This window comes from Lissotriton vulgaris, unplaced genomic scaffold (assembly GCF_964263255.1).
Source record: "Lissotriton vulgaris unplaced genomic scaffold, aLisVul1.2 SCAFFOLD_220, whole genome shotgun sequence".
NCBI lineage: Eukaryota > Metazoa > Chordata > Amphibia > Caudata > Salamandridae > Lissotriton > Lissotriton vulgaris.
Window position 1 is genome coordinate 361954 of NW_028248788.1, and position 14621 is coordinate 376574.

Here is a 14621-nt window from a genome sequence, read left to right on the forward strand (position 1 = left end):
AAGCTGAAACCAGATTAGCAAAAACGTTTTAGTCACGGTGGTGAATTTTCATGAATATAAAGCTGTTTTAAAAGTTCTGACTTAGAAACTTTTCAAGGTAAACCTGACAATGTTATACAATGGGAGAAAATTCAGGTTGCAGGTAAAGTACGATAGCGTTACTTTTGTAATCCAGTACAGGACTCCTAGAGCCAGCACTGGGGTCTCAACTTATAACAGGTAGGTAATTGCGTTTCAGTATTTCGTATAATTTTTTAAGAATATTTAAAGTTTTCAAAGGTAGACACTTGGGGGGGGGGGGCGTGGCTAGCGGCCAAACATGGCGGTAGCATAGAGGACTAGCTCCGACAGGGAAGTGGCCTTTCAGACTATCCGTACTATAATCCGTGGCTGAATCAGACCTCAGACGGAGGCACCGAACGCCCGGGACCGGGCGGGACTGGCGGCAAGTACCCGGACGAAAATCGGAGGCCGGACGGCGGAGTTACCGTCGAGTGTCTGTGTGACCGAAACACAGGCCTGAATCCGGGGAAACCAGTGGCGAGGGAAGCCGACCGGAAGTGCGACCTGGCCGGCGACGACTGACCGGAAGTGGTCGGGACTGGAGAAGAAGCCCGCGAAACGAACAGCAAACTGGAGTTCTCATCCTTGGAAGCAGCGTTAGCTCGAACAGAAGGCTGTACGCTGCTGGAGGGCGGAGGGACTATCCGGTGACTGATGTCGCAGCAGTGACCCTGAGACACCGGGACGATATTGAACGGCCGGAAACCTTTTCCTTTTCTACTGTTTGTCCGCCAGAAACGCCGTCCACTGGAAGGGAAATCTGCATCCCCAGAGGAATCCGTAGCTGACAACTTTACCAACTTCGCCGGACCCGCTTCGCGGGTCCCGCAGCGCCTCGTGCTCCAGAGGCTGCTGACACTGTGGGAGTTCAGGACAGGAGGCGCGGGCAGGTGAGAGAGCCGGCGGGGCTGCGAGCACGCAGGCAGGGACTCCAGTGACCAGGAGCCCCTGCGCGCCCACTCAACACACCTGGGCTGCTCTCCCCGCTGGCCACACCTCCCTGAACACCATCCAATTAGCAAGCAGCAGCAGAGTACAACACTGACGTCTATCCCCGCAGAGCGGGAGCGTGCCCGGGAGAAGCCCGGGACAAGGGCGGAACCATCTGTGGCCGTCAGGGGCCGAAGGAGGCCGGGCTGGGCCAGGTCACTGACACTTGCATTTATTACCACTGCTCATTGTTTTTACATTATTTTATTCAGTGTGTTATCTGTGCCAGTTGGTATACCTAGCCTAGTCTAGATATGAATCACTCCCTCCCCCCTGGCGTGGGTGTTTCTGTACTTGGCCCGCTTGATAAATTCTTTAAGAAAACAACTAAGGAAGTAGATATGGAACTTCTCCTTGCTGAGAGACAAGCAGAGCGCCGTCGCTCAATTGAGCTTCTAAAGAAAATACCGCTGCCTACCATACTAGATCTAAATAATACCCAAGAAACGGCCGCCCAAGGGTTGATTGCTATTGAAGATGATGTAACCGATATGGACCAAATCCCCAGTATATTTAGGTTCCCAAACATTTCCCCACCTTGTGATAGTGTCACTAGCGAAGGCCATATAGATTGTCCTCCTATTGATCACTCTAGCCTCATAGATCTAAATACCCCTGTTGTCCAGATTATGGAATCTAATCTTCACTTAACGCTGACCAACCGGTCAATAGACTGTGTTGATCTTGGCGAGAATATGTCACCATCCAGTGCTTGTGACGCTGGAGTTAAGCCTACTAAGGCCAATAAGGTTGAGCGTTCCCCACCCAGGAAAAAAAGGAGAAAGGGAGGGGTTAAAAGGAAAGGCCCTAGTCGACAATCACCTCTCCCGTCTTTACCTAACTCAAACACTGAGCTGTTGGTCTTACCTACAGTGGAGACACCTTTGGTTGCCTTACACGATTTGGTTACCCCTGAGACTGCCATTGAAGGGTTAAATGAGGTGTCTTATGTCATTCTAGAGAAGCTTATTAAATCATATATGCTACCATTGTTGGAGCGTGTTAGGATAATGGGTGACAAAATGGATCGCCTATTGGCGTCTGTTGAGCTACCACATCTGTCTAGCTCAGACAAGGAATCTGGTCTACCCACTAAACCTCATGGTACAAACCTCGTTGTTGGCAACACAAACACTATCTCTAGCCACCAACCTAAAAATACAAATAATGTAGGCACTACCACAGTTAAAACATCGGTTTTGGCTGCTAAACCTACTCGAGCAGCTAACTCTGTCAAAACGAACCCAGTGGTGGTTTCTAACAAACCACCCACCAAGGGAGTATTGCCACAGGTAAAGAATGGGGTGGGTAAATCCGTTAATATTAAAAACAGCCAACCCCTACCCCGTAGGATCAATGTGGACTTGCCTCCGGATTCATTGAATTTTGTAATTGTAATGACGGGTGTGCCACCAATTTCAGATGGGAATCGGGAAAACAACGAAAGTTTAAAAAATAAAGTCATATTCTGGCTGAAAACTAATAGACCTCTTCCTGTTCATCTTAATGGGGATATTGTTTCAATCAGAAGATGCAAGTGGGTGGGGGTACGCCCCAAGGATATAGAGGGGGATATAGTGATCATCAACTTTAGGGACCATAGAGTCGTATCCCATCTTTCAGATTGGTATGTGGGAAGTAACGAGGGAGGGATCTCAGTTATTTTTATCCTGAGACTCTGCACAATCCATCTGATCAACCTCTTTCCAAAAATGCTAAACACTCCCTTAAATGGTCCAACTTTACTCCTAGTTTTCATGGATCACAATTCAACCCAGAGGCACGGTTTCGCTCCTACACACAATCTAGTTATAATAGTTCTTTACGAACACCGGGCTGGGCCAAGGTCAAGCCCCAGCCTTTTGGTCCTTCAGCTTTATCAGATTTTCCACTCCCTAACAAGTCCCTGTACTCTCTAGCTCCCCCCACTCCAGTTTTTCCACATTTTAAACAGCCCCCAAGTTTCTACCCAGCTTGTAATTATCTAAATAAGTTCACACAGCCCAATGAGTATTGGAACATCCCGTTGAGGAACCTCTATGACCCTTTATCAGGGCTGGCGTCTAATGATTGACCAGCTTTTCCATCTAGGGTCAATGAGTGTAACTCTGATTTTATGGGTGTTGAAGATGCCTTGGGCAATCCATTGTGTATTGTTAAAGGTTTTGAGGATCATTTTGATCATTGTGTTAAAGGGAGTACGGTCTACACAAGTGAGTCAGATGTAACGGCTATGGTACCTATAACAGTGTCTCCCGAGGACTATACTACTGAGTGTGTTAATTCTGTGCCAATCATACAGGATGGGTCACTGTGTATTGCTATTGAAGGTACGAATAAAGTTGCCCCTGTGCATGTAGAACCCTTTCCCCAGACTAACGAACCCCAACCCACAGATATAATTAAATCATGCGACCGAGTATGTAAAAACGGCACCATTTTGGGATGTTGGAACATAGCGGGAATTGAATCACGTATCTGTATTCCCGATTGGATTGATTTTATTTGCCAAGGTGATGTCTGGTCTTTTCAAGAAACCTGGGCAACTTCACCAGTGTTTCTTCCAGGTTACTTGAATTTTAATAAACCAGCCATCAGAAGTCATAGAGGTCGAGCTATGGGTGGTTTAACAATCTGGGTTCGCCAATTTGAAGGTGTGTCTGTCAAGGAGGTTTTTATTGACTGCTCAGATATATTGATAGTTAGTATTAAATCAAAAAGTGGGATGGATATACTGCTGATCAATATATATGCTAGAGGTACCCTGGGTGGCAGAGTATCAACCACCCTTCTCTGTTTGGATGATTTTTTAAGTGTTACTCTAGAAGCTGGTCATGTGGTTGTTATGGGCGACCTAAACACTTGTTTTGAACCTTTGAGTTCAGACGATGGTTTATTAACAGAGGCAGAGGATCTGGTTTGGGGGATTCCTCAACTGGACATAGCCCCGATCAATAAGTGGTCTCAAGCAGCTACATTTATTAAAGGTCTTTGTTTGAACCGGGGGTTACGTGCTCTTAATGGACGAGCGAGTTCAGATAGGATGGGTAAACATACATTCGGCAATGGTAGACATAGCAGTCGCATTGACTATATTCTAGTAGATATTAAACTGTGGCCAGTGGTAACGGACATGGAAGTTAAGTCACGTCCGGAAAGTGACCATGAACCTCTGGTAGCAGAATTAAAGGATTTCAGTTTTGTAGTGCCGGTTGAACGTTTGCCAAATTCTGTACAGGAGGCTGTCGTACTTACTAATGATATGAGGAGGGTTCGCTGGCCAAAGGTTTCTGTGGATGCTGAAGCACGTAAAATGATTAGAGCCCTGGTTTCCAATTCATTGGTAGAAATCTATAAGTGTGGTAACCAGGAGACTATCAATACAAACATTACAGACATCCATTCTAGTTTGTTTTTGTCTCTAAAGTCATTGTTTATTAAGTCTGTCTCTAACAAAGGTAGTAGGAAGGTTAGGAAAATCTCCAATTGGTTCAACGATGAGTGTCGTCAGACCCATGCGGATCTGTTCAAAGCTTTAAAACTAAAGAACCCAGCCTTAATTAAATCAAGTAGGAAGGCTTTTAACGATGCTAAACGCTCTGCTAAGGCCGCTTGGGATGATGAACGATGGACATCATTAGCTGAGGCCTGTGGCTCTAGGAACCTACAGCAGTTTTGGCACCTTCTCAAATGGGGTTTGTCACAGGATGATCGTCCAGGCTCGGCCTCTGTTGAGCAACAGAAATGGGTGTGCCATTTTGAGGAACAATTTAGATGCCGCAGCAATACGCAGGATACCATCTGTTGGCCACTATCGTTAGATCTACTTGTGTTCTCGGCTAGAGAAGTCAAATTAGTTTTGAAATCTATCCCTAGGGGAAAAGCGCCTGGTCCTGACTGTATACCAGCGGACTTATTCCAACAGGACCATGATCTTTGGGTACCATACTTAGTGCAGCTGGTAAATGCTCTGGCCATGGGTGCTAGGGTACCTGAATCCTGGGTAGGCGCAGAAATCTTGCCTATTTTTAAGAAGGGTGATCGGTCGGTTCCATCCAACTATCGGCCGATCAGTCTCATTGACGCGGTACAGAAGATCATAACCCGTCTCGTTCTTACCAGGATTCAGGTATGGCTAGAGGAGTATAATATTCTTACTCCTCTTCAAGCTGGGTTTAGACCTCACGTGAGTACCCTAGATCAGGCATTCCGTTTCATGCTTTTGTATTGGAAGACGGTTACCTTGGGCAAAGGCAACCTTTACGCGGCCTTCGTGGACTTAAGGTCAGCTTTTGACCTTGTCCCGAGGGCCGGGTTGTGGAAATGCTTACTAGATATGGGCATGCCCCCCCCCTTAGTACGACTTATAGTGAATCTACATGCACATACCTATGCCTTTGTGCGCTGGGGTAAACCGGGGGAGGTGACGGAGAGTTTTTCAGTGGCCAAAGGTGTCAGGCAAGGGTGTGTGCTGGCACCCACCCTTTTTTCTCTATATATAAATAGAGTTACTAAGTACTATGATAATTATCCCATGGATGCCCCAAGTTTGGCTGGAAAGAAAATCCCCTTGCTCATGTTCGCTGATGACACTCTTTTGATCTCTCAAACCAGACAGGGTCTACAGAAAGCTCTGTCAAGGTTTGAGTGTTTCTGCAGCGAACATGAGCTAGAGGTGAACTTGTCTAAAACCAAATTTATGGTTTTAAGAGGGCACAAACAAATTAATGCTAGGGTTACCATGGGGGAAACCCCCTTGGAGCAGACAAAGCATTTCACCTATTTGGGAGTTACCTTTAGTAAGACATTAAGTTGGTCCCATCAGGTTGAGCTTATGGCCTTGAAGCACCTGCAGCTGGGTGGGGCACTGATTAAAGAGCATAAAGGCTCTTTTACCAGGCCAATCTCTCCGCTTATTAAGATATATGGCGGTAAGGTATTACCAGCAGTCCTATATGGGGCAGAACTATGGGGTGGTAGCAATCTGGACCCACTAAGACATGCCCAAAATAGATTTTTAAGAATGGCAACAGGTCTGCCCTAGTCATCACCGCTGATTCCCCTTTTATATGATTTAGGGTGCCAACCGGTGGAGGACCTAGCGAGACTTCGCCCTCTGACATTCTGGCGTCATCTCTGGACAACGCCGGAACTTCATTACTATGCAAAAGCCTGTCTGGAGGTTAAAAATTGCTATGGTGCCTCTAATATAGGCTGGTTTAGAGACCTAAAGGCTACCCTAATAGCTCTGGGGTATGGAGACCTGTGGTCTCGCCCCGAGACTGTCATCTTTCAAAATATGGCAGATTTGTATTTTGCTGCTAGAACATCTTTATGCCAGAATCAATTCCCCAGATAAGCGAAGTTTTTCATTATTCAGGTAAAAACATAATTGATGATGATGCCTAGAGTCCACTTTCATTATCCTGTACCCCATAGTGTTTGCCCTTACCCTTCAGAGTTTCAGTAATTCTGAAATGCTGTGAGCGGGCAGCTAGGATGATGGTGTCTACAGGTAACAAACAATAAACTGGCTTATGATTATCAACTACATGGCCAGTATTACCGTTTCTGAAATGATCATATAAATTGTTTATGAAAATATAAAGTGGTCTACGGATCAAGGCCGTCCCAGCCTGAACCTTCGATCACTGCAAAGAATTCCTTTTTCACCTCTAGCGCCACAGGAGGGGGGTGCTCTGGTGTTCAGTCGAAGCACAACACTGGCGCCTTTCTGGTAGTAAGTTGTTCTTGAACGACTTCCTTAAGTGCATTCTTTTCACGTTATCAATAACCACCCTGAGGTCGAGGTGGGAAAAAAACCTACCCTCCATAGAGCGACATATACTCTAAATGGACAAACCAGCCAATCCCAGGCATTAATAAGGGCGTTAGAAGACGCATGGCTCTGTGATAACCTTTCCAAACCACATAATCAAGGAGGGTAATGGTCCTATAATTATTAGGGGCTTTTTCGTCCCCTTTTTTGGTCTCGCCTGGCGTTGCAGCGCACATGCGCTGCTCGCTCTGCGAGGGCTTCTTGGAATCACTGTACTTTAAGAAGTTGAGTTTCGGCTCCGCCCGTAATTTCGATTGGTGTGCGTCATTGGTTATGCTGAACAGTGTGTTATGATTGTAACTGAGGCTTTTAGGTCCCTCCTGTTTACCACCCTATGCTCTTTTGGCCCCGCCCACCTGGACTAGATCTTTTACTTGCGGAGTAACGCCGGAGGTGCGCTGTGAGTGTATGTTCTTGCTTGTTATGTCCTTGATTTTCCTACTTTTTCCTTTCACGCCCTCCCCTCGCAGCGGATGGTCGAATAGACATTCCCTGATACCCTGATACGGGCAAAAACGTCTTCGCGGTGGCGTGCGGCCAGCGCTGGCAACTGGCTGCGCACCATGCATGAGCTCAGCCGCGTCAGGTCATCCTGGCTGTTTACTTAGGCCTCTCGAACTCTTGTTGCATTTGATGCCAATTTCTCCTTAGCCAGTTGCGATTTTCAGCCAGCTGGTTTTGTGATAACGGAGTTCCCCGATCTCCTCCCTGGTCACCTGCTGCGGTGGAAGCCTGATCGAACCCTCAGATTTTTAGCGAAATGGAGAATTCCTCGGGGCACACTTTAAAACATTCCTGAGTAAACATCTAACTCCTTGCAGATTTCGGTCGGCATGACTGAGAGGCTCGCATTCATGGCAGGCTTTCGTGGTTCCTCCCTCTCTTTCCTGTCTGGGGCTTCTGCTTTTCTAACGAGCTCTTGAGCTGTGCTCTTTTGTGATTAGTGTTGTGTTTTGTCACATCTCTGTTACCATAGCCTTTGTCTGTGCAATTGTATTATTCACTGCTATCCTATGAATGACAATTTAGTTAACATGTCCTTTGCATAAAGGCACTTGTAAATTACAGTTTGTGTGAGGGCTTGTGTGGCTGTGTTTTGCTACTGTCCTCTGCTGTGTGGTCATGTTGTGTTACTGTGTCTTCGAGAGATGGTTGTAGTGTGGTACTGTACTCTTTTAGGTGTTGTATTATCGTGTCCCTTCTAAGATGGGGTCTCTTCAGTGTACGGCAGTATTGTTTTACTTTATGTGCGTTGCTGTGTTTTGGTAAAGGCTGTCCTGTGTTATAATGCCATTCGTAAAAGTCTGGTTGTGTTTTACTGCCTTGCTTGATTTCGTGGGCCGTGGAGACTGTGCCCTGTGAGAGGGGGTTGTTGTTTATCTTTCTGAGTTCCTTTTTGGGCAGTGTTTCATTCTAGCGCAGTTTGGGCCGCTGTTTTCTTTGGTACACTATAAAAGTATTCCTGTCGGTTTTGCTAATTGTTAACCTTACATAATTGTACACATCAAAACCTGACTTTTTTTTTTTTAAACGTGTGCACCATTGCAACATTTCCTAACCGTAACCACAAAACCATCAAAGGAACACAAAGGAAACCAAACACCCCCAACACTGCCATCGCCACCGAAAGAAAGTGGGAGCTAGGGGATGTCCAGAACTACTTCTGTGTTTATTTATATATTACAGTCCTATAATTAACGATTTATTAAGGACAGTTCTCTTAAGGTCCCAAATGCGGGACCTGTTGGCTAGGCCAATGCTTGTTGGTGTCTGTTCTGGCCAGGACTAAAGCGACTCATACTAGCAGACCCATGGCATATTCCAGATGAAGACAAAATGATATAATGGGTGAAGCTGCCAGTGTAATTTTCTGCTTAGCAGTTTCATATGCATGGGTTAGTACTGCCACCTTGCGTCTATTGTTAGTATTACATGCAAGCAAGGTGTGTTGGCGTTGCATGTGCTTGTTTAAGTATTTGGAAAAATTGTTTCTGGCAGCACTGAGTGTATTTGCAGTTCAGCCATCATAAGGACTCCATAGATAATGACGTCACGGAGGAAACATGACATGTGTTTGTCTCCTTCTGTGAGAAAGTGCCATCTTTCTTGCATTGGCATGCCCCCACTTTTCTGAACTGCTGATGTGCTTTGACTGAGTGTGCCCTGGGTTCCTAAAAACCAGGTACCCAGGGCCTGTGTTCCTTCCCTAAAACTAAGTTGAAACTAAAACCTAATTGGCATCTCTGGCCACCTGTCAGCCCCTAGTAAATGGTACCCTAGGTACCCAGGGTGGGACTGAGTGAGGATCCTTGAGGTACGCCGCAGATGACATCGGTGGCCTTTGAGTAGAATGGGGGAAGTCGGACTCTCTGAGTTCTCCCAGCTAGGAACGAGATGATCCAGTCCAGGGCTTTTCCTTGTATGCCGATGTTGCTGAGGCGTTGTATAAGGGTGCTGTGGCAGACTGTGTCGAAAGCGGCGGAGAGGTCGAGTAGAATGAGGGCCACTGTTTCTCCGTTGTCCAGAAGTGCTCGGATGTCGTCGGTCGCTGCAAAGAGGGCGGTTTCGGTACTGTGTTTGGCTCGGAATCCGGATTGAGATGGATCGAGGGAGTTGTTGGATTCAAGGAAGGCGGCGAGTTGGCTGTTGACGGCTTTCTCAATGACTTTGGCCGGGAAAGGGAGGAGGGACATGGGTCGGTAGTTTTTCAGTTCAGAGGGGTCTGCTGTGGGTTTTTAGGTCTCGCCTGTCGATGCGCATGCGCATCGAGCTTGCGAGACTATGGGGGCTTAACCACTCTTTAACTGACTTGCAAGGAATCGTGGCGATTCCTTGCAGTGCCCGTGACTTTTAAGCTCAATGCGCATGCGCATTGAGCTTAAAAGCGCGTGCACATCAGTTCCCTCAGCCGCACTCCAGGCCCCCGCTCCGCCCCCTCCCCTGCCCGCCGTGTCGCATTTCTCCTCCCCCCTCCCCTTATCTGCCTTCCCTCCGTCTGTTCCCTCTCCCCGCTCCGCCCCCTCCCCTGCCCGCCGTGTCGCATTTCTCCTCCCCCCTCCCCTTATCTGCCTTCCCTCCGTCTGTTCCCTCTCCCCGCTCCGCCCCCTCCCCTGCCCACTCTCCCTTTCTATTCTCCTTTCCCACTCCACTCTGGACTCCTTCCTTTTGTGCTGTTTGACATATTTTTTCTCTCATCCAACTCTTCTTCGGGCTCCCCTCCTTCCCACTGTAGTTTGCAACAAATCCATCCTCCTTAAACCGTGTACACCATTTGCCTTTCACCCCTCCATTCTCTCTCCTGTCGCTCCCTTTAAATTCCCCCCTCCTTCCTTTTACTACCACTTTCCCTCTTTGTCACAAAAAAAACCTTTTATTCACTCGCTTTTCGTCTCTTTCTCCCCTCCTCTCCTCCTATTCTTTTCCCTTCCCTGTCTTTTCTCCCCCTTTTGTCTTTCGAATCCCACTCTCTCTCCCTCCCCTCACCCCCTCTCATTCCCCAACCCATTTCAGAGCTCAATTCCGGAAGTGCCTCTTGGCAGCCGTGAGCTGCTGGGTAATTGCGCGTTTTGTAGCATTCCCAAAATGCATCTTTGACAGCTTGTCCAATGCTTCAATCTCTCCCCCAAACCTAGTGGGGCAAGTGCTTCGCTGCGCGCCGCAGCGGCGCTCCAGCGCGCCGGTAATGTTTCCAACCCACTGATATATCATAAGCGCCATGTGCTGTTTTGTGGCTGAATTTTTTTTTAAAAAGGGGAGCGGATATTAAACATCATACGGTATGTTAATGTCAAGTACGCCTGGATAAACATTGAAGACTTTGCTCTGACTCCAGCGTGTGGGCTACGAGCTAATTAAGGGAGAAGCAGGTGTGGGAAAAAACTAATTTAGGCAATTGTTTGTAATTAATAATGTTTACTTGTAGTACCCTTATTATAGGGCCTAGCAGGGCCCCTTGTGGCTTGGCGAGGCGTTTACTTCAGCGTTTTAAAATATTAATTGGTGGAAGGGGCATTTTGGGAAGATATCAGTTTCCATAGCGAGTGAAATTTGTGCAACCTCAGTAGAAATGCTGAGTCCTTAGGGCGAGGGAGATGCCCATTGGCTCACTTACCCACTAACTTTGACATGTAAAACCTTCCTGTCAGTCCAAAGATGAATGGAACTCCAGTAGGACGCTGTCACAAGAGCATGCGTAAATGCTAGGCCACTCAAGAGATGGGCATGCAATACCGGCAAAGGTGTGTTCCTAGGCCGCTCAAGAGAAGAGCACACAATACCGGGAAAGGCATGTTTACAAAAGGTGTTAGTTCAATGTATTTTTCAGTCATAGGTTCCCAACCAAGTTGTACCTTTTCCAACCATCCCTGTATTTTTTCTGGATGTCCACTTCTAGAATGTTAACGGCGGTGCACTGTTCCGTTTGTTGATTGGACTCTGCTGAGATAACAGAGCCCCCTCCCCTGCCCGCCGTGTCGCATTTCTCCTCCCCCCTCCCCTTCTCGCTCTTCTCTGACATGCAGTGTGCGGCCCTAACTGAAGTAGTGTAAACCCCGGCGCACAATAGCCAACACCCTCACTCACCCTCAACCCCTCACCCTCACTCACCCTCAACCCCACTCACCCTCACCCTCACTCACCCTCACCCTCAACCCCTCACCCTCAATCCCTCACCCCCTCACCCTCAATCACCCTCACTCACCCTCACCCTCACTCACCCTCAACCCCTCACCCTCACTCACTCACCCTCACCCTCACTCACCCTCACCCTCACCCTCACTCACCCTCACTCACCCTCAACCCCTCACCCTCACTCACCCTCAACCCCTCACCCTCACTCACCCTCAACCCCTCACTCACCCTCACTCTCACTCACCCTCACTCTCACTCACCCTCACTCTCACTCACCCTCACTCTCACTCACCCTCAACCCCTCAGCCTCACCCTCACTCACCCTCACTCACCCTCAACCCCTCAGCCTCACCCTCACTCACCCTCACTCACCCTCAACCCCTCAGCCTCACCCTCACTCACCCTCACTCACCCTCAACCCCTCAGCCTCACCCTCACTCACCCTCACTCACCCTCAACCCCTCAGCCTCACCCTCACTCACCCTCACTCACCCTCAACCCCTCAGCCTCACCCTCACTCACCCTCACCCTCACCCTCACTCACCCTCACCCTCACTCACCCTCAACCCCTCATCCTCACCCTCACTCACCCTCACCCTCACTCACCCTCACCCTCACTCACCCTCACCCTCACTCACCCTCACCCTCACTCACCCTCAACCCTCACCCTCACTCACCCTCACTCACCCTCAACCCCTCACCCTCACTCACCCTCAACCCCTCACCCTCACTCACCCTCGACCCCTCACCCTCGACCCCTCCCCCTCAACCCCTCACCCTCAACCCCTCACCCTCAACCCCTCACTCACCCTCACCCTCACTCACCCTCAACCCCTCACCCTCAACCCCTCACCCTCAACCTCAACCTCTCACCCTCACTCACCCTCACCCTCACTCACCCTCAACCCCTCACCCTCAACCCCTCACCCTCAACCCCTCACCCTCACCCTCACAACACATATTGTGTTACAATAGGTGTCACATTTGCGAAAGATAAAAATATTGGCATTGTAAATAACAAAGCTATTAATTTGCTATTTTCAAAACAAGCACATAAATAAAAAATGTGTCCTTTACAATACCAATAGCTCAAACTTTCCTAATGCGAGACCTATTGCATTGCTGTGCTTCTCTCCCCTGCTGCACTCTCCTGCTCTCTAGAGATGTGGCCTAACGACCAGAGCTGCCATCTAAGTCACGTAAATACAAAACATGTTGCATTCCAAATGCTATAGGTGTCACATTCGCGAAAGTTATAACTATTGGCATTGTAAATGACAAAGCCATCAATTTAGCAATTTTTAAAACCATCAAATAAATAAAATATGTCATTTACAAGACCAATAACTCCAACTCTTCTAATGCGAGACCTATTGCATTTCCAATGCTTGTTTCAGAAGGGCGCTGAGTTCGGCGTGTTTCCAGATTTCTGGGAAGGTGGCAGAGTTGAAAGAGCAGTTGATGACATCGCGGAGATGGGGTGCGATGATGGAGTCAGCTTTGTTGAAGATGTGTTGGGGGCAGGGGTCAGAAGGTGAGCCAGAGTGGATTGAGTTCATGAGGCGAATGGTGTCTTCAGTGGTGATTGGGTTCCAGGCACTGAGGTTGTTAGTTGGAGGAGTGGTATCTGAAAGGAGTGGGGTGGGTTGATCACTGGGAGTATTCTTGAAGCTGTTGTGGATGTCGGCAATTTTGTTGTAGAAGAAGGAGGATAGCGCGTCGCAGAGGTCTTGGGAGGGAGTGATGTCGTTGGATGCTGCGGTGGGGTTGGTGAATTCTTTGACGATATTGAAGAGTTCCTTGCTGTTCTGAGAATTGTTGTCGAGACGGTCCTTGAATGCTGATTTCTTGGCGGATCGAATCAGTTGGTGGTGTTTGCGGGTGGCTGTCTTTAGGCAGGTCATGTTGTCTGAGGTTGGGTTTTTTCTCCGATTCCAATAGTGTCCCATTGGGTAAAACCTTTACTGGATCTAAGACAGCCTAGTTGTTTAGTGTCCCATAGTGGAGTAAGCTTGGTTATGACTCCCCTCCATTTAAGCCGTGTCAGTGCCCTATACCATATTGTTACTGTGTGTTTGGTTGGACCGAGCAATCGCTTCAGTAGGCTTGGATTATACAGTGGGGCCAGTAAACTATGTGTTCCCAATTGTGCTCTGTCTGCTAGATATGCCGGGTCGTCATGTGGGGCGTGGATCCATTGATTAATGAGTTTGAGCTGTGACGCCCAGTAGTAAAGCTGCATGTTCGGCAAAGCTATCCCTCCGTCATACCACCCACGGTTGAGCTTAATATGCGCTATTCTGGGCGGACGTTCTCCCCATAACAGTTCAGTCATTACTGCCGCCACTTTTCGGAAATAGGAAGGCGAGATCAGATCAGGGGTATTCTCCAGCACATATAAGAGGCGCGGGAGTGCTATCATCTTAAATAATGCCGCGCGCCCTAGCAGTGTGAGGGGCAGGGCTTTCCAGTGACGTACATCCGCCTTCAGGCGAGAGAGCGGGGGTGCCAAGTTCTGATCGTAAAACACACCCGCGTCACCAGTTACGTGTATGCCCAGATACTTAAATGAATTATCGGCTACTACCAACGGGCAATTGTCGGGGAGGAGCGGCGCAGGACCTTTCAGCATGTAGAGGACTGACTTTGTCCAGTTGATCGTATATCCGGAGGTCAAACCATGCCTATCACAGATTGCCAACAGTATCGGGACGCCCACCTCCGGGTTAGATAAATAAATTAGCATGTCATCAGCATATAAGGATATTCTATCTTCCCAGGCGTCACCCCACGTTAGTCCTTTCAACAGTGGTGTAGTCCTAATAACAGTAGCGAGCGGTTCCAACACCAGTGCAAACAGTAGAGGGGATAATGGACAACCCTGACGCGTCCCTCTGGCCAGAGGGATCGCTCGGGAGATGTGGCCATTGGCTGCTATATGTGCAATCGGGTTTGTGTATAAGAGTTTAATCCAGAGAGAAATTTGGGGCCAAAACCCATATGGGCCAGGGCTGCGAATAAATATTGCCACTCCACCATATCAAAAGCCATTCTGGCATCTAGTGACAGAATGGCTGCCGGCTCCTGTAGCAAATGGGCT

General features: G+C 48.2%; 1 protein-coding gene across 3 annotated transcripts in view; it reads right to left on the bottom strand.

Annotated features, from left to right (window-relative positions):
• Positions 1-14621, bottom strand: part of LOC147663817 (transcription initiation factor TFIID subunit 1-like) — a 382030-nt gene that overhangs the window by 264460 nt on the left and 102949 nt on the right. The gene's annotated exons all lie outside the window — the stretch shown is intronic.